This window comes from Poecilia reticulata, linkage group LG6 (genome assembly GCF_000633615.1).
Source record: "Poecilia reticulata strain Guanapo linkage group LG6, Guppy_female_1.0+MT, whole genome shotgun sequence".
In the NCBI taxonomy this organism is placed as follows: Eukaryota; Metazoa; Chordata; class Actinopteri; order Cyprinodontiformes; family Poeciliidae; genus Poecilia; species Poecilia reticulata.
The window spans coordinates 15695273-15705607 of NC_024336.1; the positions used below are offsets into that span (position 1 = coordinate 15695273).

Here is a 10335-nt window from a genome sequence, read left to right on the forward strand (position 1 = left end):
TGATAATGACAATGTCACTGTAAAGCACACAGTAATAATTAAAACAAGATGTATTTAGTGGCAATTGAGTATTTGAACACCTTAATTCATATCCGAGTGAACATCATTGTCTGTTTCATACAGCTTAACACCCATCTGCCTTTCTCTCATCTTGAGAGAAAGGCAGGTGAGTGGCGAAGCTCATTATTAACCCAGGGAAATAAGAAGTCATAAATGGTAAATGGTAGATGTACTTGTGTACTGCTTTATCAATTCCAGTGGACAGCAAAATGCTTCACACAACATTCAGTCATTCACCTATTCATGCACACATTCACACGCTCATAGATAACAAATCCAAAACATTGTAAAAACAATTATTACTACTGGATAGTTTGAAGAAAGCTATTTTCTWGGGAAAGGTTTTTTCCTCCCCTAGAAAAAAACTTTAAATTTAAAGTTAGGGATTGTCTACATTTTTYATATATATAAACATATTTAATGAAGTGCAGAAATACATTGCTTGAATTAAGACTGAGTCGAACCCTACAAGTAATGTACACAAGCTACAGGATAATTTTAATTTAGATTTGAGTGAGAAAAATGTTATTACTTTTGAAAAAAGTTGATTAGAATTTGTATCAAACAAACAGTCTCAGACTTTGCTGGGGAATTCTTATGAGCAGTAATGTGCCTTGGTTCAAGGTTTATCAGGTTTCTTTTGAAACAGCTCCTTTTACTTCAGCATTGTCACAAAATGAACAAGGACATATAACAGTGAGCAGTGAYTTATTTATGTTTCATTTTATTACCTGGACCAACTTTTCTTTTTATTTATTTTTGTCAATATTCATTTCAGATATCCATTCATCCATCCATCCWTTCGAGGAAACACATYTTAGCTGCATGTATTCAGGATCTCCTTTTTCGGCTCAGTAAATGATCTAGTAAGTTTAATATTTTGCCAAATGGCTCAGCTCTTGACATTTTGAGTAGAGAAATGTTGGTATTACTGCACACAAAGCTACAAGCCGTCTATCCATCTCTCACTTCGCCTTACAACCAGTCAAGAACAAGACAATCAAATGTCTCTCCACRAATAAGAGACGGGCCYCCCAATCTGAAGGGAATGGGTCCATCCTTTTCCAGTTAAGAACTATGGCTTCAGACATAGAGCAYTGACATTACTCCCAGTACTGTATTCAAGAGTTGTGTCATCCAACGATGCAGCCCAACAATGTATTTCACTGAGTTCCACCAGACTAGYTGTGGAACCGCACATCTGCTGAGMTTGTTATACAAACTGCTTCTCAGTCCAATGCTCCAAAGAATGCTGTAGGTGGCTTAATGGAGAAATCCCATCGTGATGACATGCTGAAGATGATGTCCGATAGAAAATGAGCGAAAGAAAGACAGAGACCCAATTTCAAACGGTTAATTGCAAAGTCAAACTTCCTCTAAGTCACGGTTGATAGATATACAGCACCTTTACAACAACTAAAAATAACAGGACATAGTGGTATAAACTGGCACTATGTGTACAGAAAATACATAATACTGACCCTTTAACTACCTAACGGTTCTCTGCCATAGTTCTAAACTGCATCCTCCACCGTTGCTTTTAGAAAATGTTGGGCATATAGTACATAATTATAAGAATATTGCCTCGCATTAAGGTGAACAATGTCGCTTCATTAAGCTGCCCTTGTTAAATGCTGCAGCTGATCAGTATATATAGGATCCTTTTAACAATGAATAAACCCTCTCCTCCCATTTTCGAAGACAATTATACCACTTTCCGGAAAATAGATGAATCCACAGCGTTAAAAGAGGAGTAAGTCACAGACTGCCTCTGTGGGTTTACAGATACATTTGGAAGTGGGTGTGTAATTTAAGTGCATCAGGAGAGGTGCTGGAAACATAACTAGAGGYTGTCACTCTTCCTCTGGAGTAATTCTTCTGAGCTCATTAGATGGTGTGTTGGAGCCACGCAAACAGCGGCCTGCTGACACTGAATAGAGGGAGAAATACAGAGATGGAGAGGAAAAGATGAGCATCTCTCCCCTCAAACTGCATTGCGGAGTATAACGAGCATATTAAAACAAAATAGTTAAAATTCMATCTCTCAAAACACTGTCATGAGAAGAGGTAACAAGAGGCCGCTTGCTCCTACAATATACATCAAAGACCAAATGAGATGAAACTTCAACCTTCAAACCGCAGGAGAGCTAAAGCGTTTCAAACAGAACTCCAGTGGAAACAGTAAATCAGTTGCACAACCTCTGTCAGGAACAGTGCAATGCAGGAGTCAATTTGGCTGTGAAAATGCAGGAGTAGAATAAGTGACCTGCTGTATGCTAAATAACTGGAGAGCTTTAAATTAATAATTCAGAGCCCAGTGTTTTAAACTGCTGACAGACTTGTGAGTGGGAGTTACACTACAGTGATAAGACAAGTGTATAATTTGATTGGAGGACAAGAAGCAACAACTGCTAATTCCAATCAAAACACTCATAAACTCATCATAGGCATTTCTCGTTGCTTCTTCAGTTTCAACAGCCAAGGGGGCTGAGGAACACAGTGGAGCTCCCGAATGGCAACAGAGAGGAGCAGGAACGGCTCAGGCATGCACGGCACACAGTTCAGCAATTAGTATTTTGTTAACCTCATTAACCCCAAGGCCACAGTCCCTACAGAGTAAAGATATGCAGATTCAAGATTTGTCTGAAGCTAGGCTCCACTTTAATTCATTAAAAAAGTTTGTAAKGATTATTGACCACATTTAATGTYRTAGTCCCTGAGCCATTTAAAAAGTGACCACATCAAATTCAGTGATCCAAGTTACAAAGTTTACATATGCATTATATTTAATAGACTCCTAATACACAAAGTGATAAATTCTGAAGAATAACTTACACTTAATAAAAACCAACCTTTCAGTTCTCAGCAATTTACATAAGACCAGTTCAAAGAGAACGTTTCATACAGAGATGCTATATGATGGCCATCAACACGATGGCAAYGATGAGTGCTGACTTGACATTTGTCTACCAGACAGTCATTGACACCCTCCACAAGGAGCATAAACCACAAAAGCTCATTGCTAAAGAAGGTGGCCGCATAAGAGGAACATGAWAGACCCAACAATGCAGACAAGCTGAACATTTCTATGAAAGCAAGCTGGATTTCCTAAGCATCTCACCAAAGCGAYATGCTGATCACGTCCTGCTACATTCAACTGATGCAGCAATTCACACAAAWAGAGCCCCAACCTAGTATTGAGTTAAAATACCGRCCTGGCACTCACAAAATATTCACTAGGAAAACATTTCTGTTGAAATATCTGTGATTATTGATAATGTCCATATTATTATTTTGGGGTTTTCATAACTTGCAAGCTGTAATGGTCAAAATAAACAAGCTTGAAATGTGTGAGTATGCAATCAATCTATAAAGTTTGTTTCATTTCTCAAGTTGAAATAAGTAAATGTTTCATGATATTCAAATTAATTGAGGTCCACCATTATTTACTACTATAAATATGCCATGTTGCCATTTTCTCAGACAGGAAAAATTTTTAGGTTAGTAAAGAACCCACTTCAGTTCAGGAAAAAAAAAAGGATGTAAAAACCGAACAAATATTCTACATGAAGTATCAGGTTTRCCCTGTAAAAGATTGGGATAATGTTATATTATCTGGTGAAACCCTATTCAGACTGTTTAGGACATCTAATAAAAGGACTGTAAAAAAGAAAAAGGTGACATTATCATGAGACCACACATATAATGTCATCTATATGAGACCACACATAAAAACATTGCTGTAAATAAAAAAAAAAACATGTCAAAACCACCAAGTGCAACTTTGTTCAACCATCCAAGAGCAATTTGGAGACAAACACTCTTCTAGCACCAGGTTTCAAGGCGACAGTATTGGCAAATGATAACATGAATCCACTGGAAGAGCCAGTTCTAGCACTTGTTGGATTTTTTGAACACCTCAAAGCTTTTTTTTTCTCTTTTCATTTTTTTTTTTTTTTTTTTTACAGAAATTAAGCCCACCCCCTCCTTCAAGTGCTTGATGCTTCAATGAAAGGCTGTTTTAGGCAAAATCCTACTTGTGGCAATATGCTTGTAAGAAAAGGCTTTTTGATGCAAAGCAATGATGACAGCACATGTTCCCTTAGCAGTAACTATAGTTGACAAAAGAAGAATGATTTCAAACACCACTTTCTTTTAAAGCTTTTAAAGCTTTCAGCTCTTCAAATGTAGTCAGAGTGACAAGAGCTACCCTGAACTCATTAGCACTGAGCTAACAATTATAGAAAAAGGTTGAAGACCTGAAACTGTGTAAACGTGTAACACAGTGTAGGTGATTCATTTTGTTTACTGTTATTAATTTTAAAGTAGCATACATGTAATTTGATCATGTTTCATAGCAACATACAATCACTACATATATCTACCATGAAAAAGCCCTAAAGTTTGYGGATAAACCTTTGACCATGACGGCTCCTTGTGATCTGCTAAATATTGTTTTAGTAATGATGCATACTTAAACCCTAACAGAATTTATATCTCTAGTAGATATGGATTTAAAATTACGTTAGCAAATAAATTATCTAAAAAGATCATGAAACAATATAAATGAGCACCGATTTAGAAAAAAAATCTACTTTTATTTACAATTAGTTTTAAATTTAATGTCAAAAATTACAAATATCTACTAATCTACTTAAAKATAATCTTAAGTAGATTCTGTAAAACCTGACATTTTGCTTTTTGTCCACTTACTCAATTAATCACCAGAATAAGCAATAGAACACTCAATTACAAGATCGCAAAATTCATCAATAATATCACCATTGCAGGCTTTCCTTATTTTGTGCAGCCCTATTTGTTATWTTTTCAGTTTTACAATGGTCTTAACTTTTACAGTTCATGTCTTGACTGAATAAACATCAACAGTTGAACAATTACAGACTGACCAGGGAGGCAGCTTTAACATTAAAGATATTTCTCAGGTCACAAAATATAGTCCCCTTTTTTAATTTATTCATATACCAATTTACTAATTCTTCATCCATGTTTACACCTTTATAGTTTTAACATTTGCTATCATTTCGCAAAACAATGTACCAGACAGTGTCTTGAGCTGCTGTTTTTCCAATAAGTTATTTTACTGACAGTTATTTTCTTCTATTTTTACTGTGCTCTCTGTCCCTAGGCTTCGTTCTCAGAATCACAATTTAGGCTTCATTTATACTGTTATATCTTGGTTCTAATTTCTTCACCAAGTTTTTCTGTCCTGTTTTTAAAGATTTTATGGAAATAAAGCTACAAAAGCCACAAGAAAAAAACACAGATAAATGTGTTGTATAAATTTTTTTAACACATTTAGATAGACACTTAATTATTAATTGCTTTCTCCTGACAGATTGACACCAGCATCAAGTCAGTAAATGATACGTTCTATATCGAAGTATCAGTTATTTACTTGTCTCTTACAAAAACTGGAGAAGCTTTAGAAAAAAAACATTGATTGTGAAACTCCTGTAGTCAGACTCAATCCAGATTTCCAGGCATTAAAGCACACCTACCCACCAAACATTGATACAATTTGACAGAATCAGTGATGTACTTTTTCTTGGAATCCTGCACTGGTTTTACACCAGATGGCACAACACACACACACACACGCACACACGCACACACACACACCCACACACACGCACATGCACACGCACACACACACACACACACACATCTTCCAAAAACATCCACTTTTTACTTGTTCCTAGAATATTTTCCCTGAGGAACATCAAGAGAGCTTCTGCATGATGTGGCAGGCCTTTGTGTTGTTTCTGCCTTAAATTTTTCCCCAAGCGTGGCATATTTTCCCAGYATCAATCAAGATCACAAACATTAACTGAGGCATGTTCAATCTACAATGCTTTAGCAACTTTTTTCTGGGTACTTTAATGATTTCCTGGATGATTCATCAATGAACACAGAGTCTGGCTACATCTAGGGAGGTTCTCCACTCTTTCAAGTTTTCTCCTTTCGATCAATTATGGTTCTTGCTGTGGTTAAGCTTTAGAAATAGCTTTGTGACGCTTTCCAGAGTGATATATCAATAGAAGATTTTTCTTCATCCTTCTTTTTGTGTTTTAATCTTGGCAAGAAGTGTTGCTTTTTGAGATGTTTTTGGCCTACTTCATGTTGAATTAGAAGTTATACTTAGTTGATTGGAACTCAAGCCCAAAAAAATGGTTAATCACTGTTAATTAATAAATTACAAARGGCAATTATTTTTTGCCACATAGGGTCAGGATTGTTTGGATAGCTTTTTCCCCTTAATAAATGAAATCCTCATTTGAAAACTGCCTTTTGTATTTATTCTGTCTGATGTGTTTGATGAYCCAAAACTATMAATTTTGACCAGAAAAAGCATAAACAGAAGAAATCTAGGGAGGTTTGGTGGGGCTGGGGGGGTATTTTTCCCACAGTGTTATGCTTGGCATATTTTCTAGTCTTTTGTTTTGAATCGCATCCAAGAAGAAATATGCTGCTATGTCACTTCATCCATAGSTTTTTTKTTTTTTTTTTACCCTCTGAATTCGATTTTCCTTATGCACAAGAAACATGCTTAACCCCCAGTTGCTCATTATATTGTTCCCATGAGCCCATATATAAGGTACATATCCCACATAGGGCAAGTACATTCAGTTAACTTTGTCTGCATTAGTGTTAGCCAAGAGAGATGTGATTTCAAAGYCTCCATGTGGATGCACAGACGATTTGCATTGGTAATGATGAGCACACGGAACTGTGACAGACCATATGCAGCACTCCAGCTCTATTTCAGGGAGCCCTTCAGCCAAATCAACACCCACCATGTGCTCTGGGCTGCCCCCATTGCTGGAAACCAAGGCTCGGCAAGCAAGCGGCAGCATTTGTGAAGTGCCACTGACAGCCAAGCTTCCTCTCCTGGGAGGGAAAGCTGATCAAAGTTAGGAGTGTGGTCGGAAAGAAGCAGCACTGAGGCATGTCATGCTCGGTCACGACAGCCGTGCACAGCTGGATGGGAGCAGTGTGTGCACTGCAAAGTCAGAAACTAGATCCATTCTTACTCCCACAACCTGCCGGATGCAGAGATGGAGAAGCCTGATGAAGTGCTGTGTGGGGCGACAGCACCGTATCCTGGAGAAGCAATCAATTGTGTAAATAATGCTCCATTGAGGGATCCAACCCCAATTTTAAACAGCTATGTGAATCTGAGCATTGCTTCCCAGGTTGAACCTCCATTCATCCATGTCACCCTTTGCCCTAGTTATAGATGAGTTATACCATGGAGCAGTTTGTTTTCACATATCGTCCTCCTACACTGCATCTCCATTTAGTGTGTCTTAGAAAAGTTTCAGAAGTCAGAAAATTATCAGTACAGTTTAACCCTTTGTGCTGATAGAACATAGAGGTTTCAGAGCTGAGGACTACTATAAAAACCATAACTTCAATCCCTATTAATACCTTTGATCCTGGGCACAATGTAGGCTGAACAAAGACATTGAAAATAAATAAATAAGAGCTTTACAGAGTAACTTTGATTCGGTGTGTAATCCGTCCTAGAATAATGCTCGGAGCCATGCTGGTGCTGGTGACCTTGATTTTCTCTCTCTGCTGATATCTCAGTGGAAATTAAAATAACAATAATGTTTTCCTCGGGGCATGATCGGATGTATACTAAATCATTCCAGGATTTAGTCGTTCCCCCCCTCCCCCCCCCACTTGTTTGTTCAAACAGAGCACGCACAGATTACATCCGAGTAGGCACAAATATAGTATTTAATGACAGTATGAAGAGAAATAGTGCATAGCCAGGTCTAAACAATTCCAGCTTTGCCTGAGGAGCAGCACTAAATGAGATTTATCACAGCAATTCACACCTTACTCTGACAGAAAGAGCTACTTGATGCAGGTTATAGCTGTAAGGCTTAAGGAAAAAAAAAAACTCGAGTGTGTGGTCACTGCATGTGCATGTTTTGGTAATTGCATGTTGTCATCAGAAACCAGTAATGATCTTTTTCTTCTGTACTAATCAAAGATGTTGTGCCATGACTTTTTAAATCACAAAATGTAGATGCAAAAGAATGGAAAGTGTAGGAAAATCTAAAATTTTATCAATTTGAATGATGAAAAATATATGTATAAAAAATTTAATTCATTTTTTAAAATCATCTGGTTCTGATGATGATAGAAAAACATTGTAACTTGAAATGTTTTTCCTCGTTTTTACTGATCAAAATTGAAAAGTAATTATCTACTTTGATTTAGCAAAACTAAATCAATTTATTGTTGAAATTAAAAAAAGAAAATTACAAGCAAATAATAATAATTGAAAAAAAAAACAAGAAGCTGTTATTCCCCCACCCCCTCTAAAAAAAACAGGCACCAAATTCTAACTATTGAATACTGTGAAAGTGGGTGGCATTGTTTTTTTCTCATGTATGGAGCGTGACATCACGGGATGAATACATAAAAAAATGTGAGCTGAGGTGTAGAGGTTTTTCTTCATCAGTGATTTCATGCTTTTATAATTTTAAATGTAAAAAAGAAAATTAAATTACTACTGAACCACATCTGTTTAAGTCTCACAAAAAAAAGAAAGAAAGTCAAGTCACAACTTGGTTATGCTTGTATTTCATAACCAGTTTCTGATTAAAACTTTAGCTACCAAAACAAGCAGGCAGAAGGTATACAAGAGAAAGAGAAAGGAGGAAAACGGAGTAAAAGTTTAAAGTACAGATCAAATGAAGAGAATTTTACTGATAAAAGGAATTTCTTACCAACTGTAAACTTCATGGAAAAGGCATCACAAATCAAAAATCAAAGCTGGAAAGGTGCCACTCTACTGGTAATAAAGTCCACCTATGTAGCATTTAACAAGACTGTAGTAGCTACCCGATGTCTTAGACTGGGAAAATTCACCTGACTGGGAGGACTGGTGAAGACTGCTGGCAGAGATCGTGCAACGCTTTCTGCAAATATTCCCATTGTGTTCCCACCCACTCTGCTTCAATTCTCCTCCCTGCATATGACACACCGCACTCGTGGACATCACAAAAACTATAAGAAAATACAAAAAGCCAAAACAATTACCTCAGAAAGTCAGAAAACAGCCATAAGGACCGAGCCGTCATGCTCCCCTCATCTTCCTTTTCCTCTCCTCCTCCTCGCTCCAAGCGGAGACTCCCCTCTCGCTTCCTTTCTTTTGTGCGTTAACTACCCAACTTTACATTAATTCCCTTCACTTGCTTCAGGAAAAAAAATATTATGCTATCCGCACGCGCCCATTTTCCTCCAAGAAGTCATCAATTAAACTCTCCCTTCTTGCTTGTCATTCGCAAACAACTTAACAACACCATGATTATATATTTCAACAATAAACTTCAACCGTCGCTTTACATTTTTTTTAAGCTTTCCTGCAACCCAATAAGTTGTTTTTGCTGGGTGTGTTTAGCGAGTATGAATAATATCAAACAAAATTGCGGGCGAAATACGACTCCGTGCCGATACAATGTAGCGGTTCACCATTGGATGGAGATGACAACAAACTGCCACAAACCTCCTTTCTCACGGAAATACGTCACGTTTCGAGGCAAGTGGATTATCTTGTACGCTTGGTTTGTCTCACCTCACTCGCTCAGAGGGGCGGCTAAAAGATTTTTCGCCATAAAATCACATTGTTTTCCTTATAGCATTTTGGATGCCTTGTTAGATGAATTGCCCGCCAGAACAGATACGGCAGTGGATCTACCATATTGTGTGTGGCAAGTTTGCTTTAAAAGCTGTTGCAGGTTTGATTGAAAATTTAGTTTTCCCGTTCACCCATGATAGGCTATATTAACTAAAACAATATATGGTAAAAACAAAACAAAAATAGAAAAAAAATTTTTTTAGATAACAAGCCTTAAAAAGTCTCTTGGAACTAAATTGCCTTGTACAGTTTGAATGTTTCAATAAAATTGCAACTCAAAACATGAGGGCGAAGTTGACGTACTATCCAGACTCATGCTTTGTCTTCCCTTTTTGAGCCAATGGTAGTTATAACTCGGATAAACTGACTTTTACTGCTACTGCAAACAACTCTTGATGTTAAGCAGGTGAGGAAAAACAATTACAAATAATTATAGTAAAACACGACAATACCACTGTGTAATCCAGGCAGATAAGACTATGAAACATGTTTTGATTTTGGCTGTTTTTGTTTAATCCTTTTAAATAATTTCCGTGCGACGCCCATGATAAAAACACACGCACTCCTTCGAAGGGCAACAGATTTAGACGCTGTGTGCT

General features: G+C 37.2%; 1 protein-coding gene across 2 annotated transcripts in view; it reads right to left on the bottom strand.

The window, feature by feature from the left end:
• The window catches only part of furinb (furin (paired basic amino acid cleaving enzyme) b), a 122132-nt gene extending 112540 nt beyond the window's left edge, over positions 1-9592 (bottom strand). Inside the window, exon 1 of one of the 2 annotated variants that reach the window (XM_008411497.2) lies at positions 9139-9592. The gene's annotated coding sequence lies outside the window, so the exon portion shown is untranslated. Of the gene's footprint in view, positions 1-8825 lie in introns of both variants that reach the window. The other variant, XM_008411496.2, reaches the window with a different exon arrangement.
• Positions 9593-10335: the final 743 nt, after the last annotated feature.